Here is a 1479-nt window from a genome sequence, read left to right as displayed (position 1 = left end):
AATTGTGGATTCACTTTTTCCAAGAAAGTCTGTCAGGTACACAACTCGAATGGTACTACCAGCTAGAAAATACCAAGGTTCATACTTGGGAAGAATTAGCTGCTGCTTTTTACAAACAGTACCAATACAATGCTGATCTTACACCCACTCGTACTCAATTGCGAGGCATGTCTATGGGACCAAAAGAAAGTTTCAAAGAGTATGCACAAAAGTGGAGAGATATGGCTGGAAGGGTTCAACCACCCTTATCTGATCGCGAACTAGTCGACATGTTCATGGGCACTTTAACTGGCCCATTCTATAGCCATTTGCTGGGAAGTTCATCATCAGGTTTCACTGACCTAATACTGACCGGAGAACGTGTCGAAAGTGGCATTCGAAATGGAAAAATTCAAGTAGGATCCTCCTCTGGTACTACAAAAAGGCCCATCAGAAATGAGGTCAATACAGCGCAAATTCAGACAAGTCACAAAAGTGATCAGCATCAATCTGTAGGGGCAGTTATGATCTCCGCATCTGCACCTCAAAAAGATCAACAGCCAAAATATACGCATCGACCAGATGCACCAAGAAGAACTTTCACCAAAATCAACATGCCAATCTCTCAGGCATTGCAGCACTTGCTTAAAGCGGATCTGATCACATTAAGGGGTCCTCCGAAGAATGTCAATACTTCTTCTCTGAATTATCGCCCTGATGCAACATGTGCCTATCATTCAAACTGTCCAGGACATGACGCAGATCACTGCTGGGCCCTGAAAAATAAAATCCAAGACATGATAGATGCTGGAGAAATTGAGTTCGATCCTCCAGAAACTCCAAATGTCATCACAGCACCTATGCCAAAGCATGACAAAACTATTAATGCTATCATAGACACAGTTTACATTTATGATGTGAACGAAGTATCAATTCCACTCCTCGAAGTCAAAAGAAAGTTCATCCAAGCTGGTTACTTTCCAGGTTGTGATCCCGACTGCTTTTATTGCTCACGCCAACCCAATGGTTGTGAAAATCTAAAGATGGGAATTCAAAAACACATGGATCGCCGTATCATTATGTTTGAGAGGCTCCCTTCTATGGACATGTTGGGCAAAGTCTTTGCCAACGGGATAAGAATGGAGGACGTCTCAGTGATCTCCAGCTTACCATTCAAAATCTCTACCAAGGCTCCATTCAAACTTTCTGCTACACTCAAAGTGGCATCAGTAGTCATTGCTAGACCAACTCCATTTCCATACTCCTCAGACAAAGCTGTCCCATGGGGATATGACACTAATGTTTACATTCATGGAGTTAAGCAGGATCCCTCGACTAAAGAGGACGCAACACTAACTACTTCAGCTGTAAGTAACATTGCAGGCACTAGCAAGATCACGAGAAGTGGAAGAATCTTTTCACCAGAAATTTCTCCAAATATTGCTGCTAGTCCAATCCAGGTTCCAATTCCTATTCCAGATATCAACACTCGAGGCAAAG

Source organism: Vicia villosa, unplaced genomic scaffold (genome assembly GCF_029867415.1).
Source record: "Vicia villosa cultivar HV-30 ecotype Madison, WI unplaced genomic scaffold, Vvil1.0 ctg.004398F_1_1, whole genome shotgun sequence".
Lineage (NCBI taxonomy): Eukaryota > Viridiplantae > Streptophyta > Magnoliopsida > Fabales > Fabaceae > Vicia > Vicia villosa.
This window is presented reverse-complemented; position numbering follows the sequence as displayed.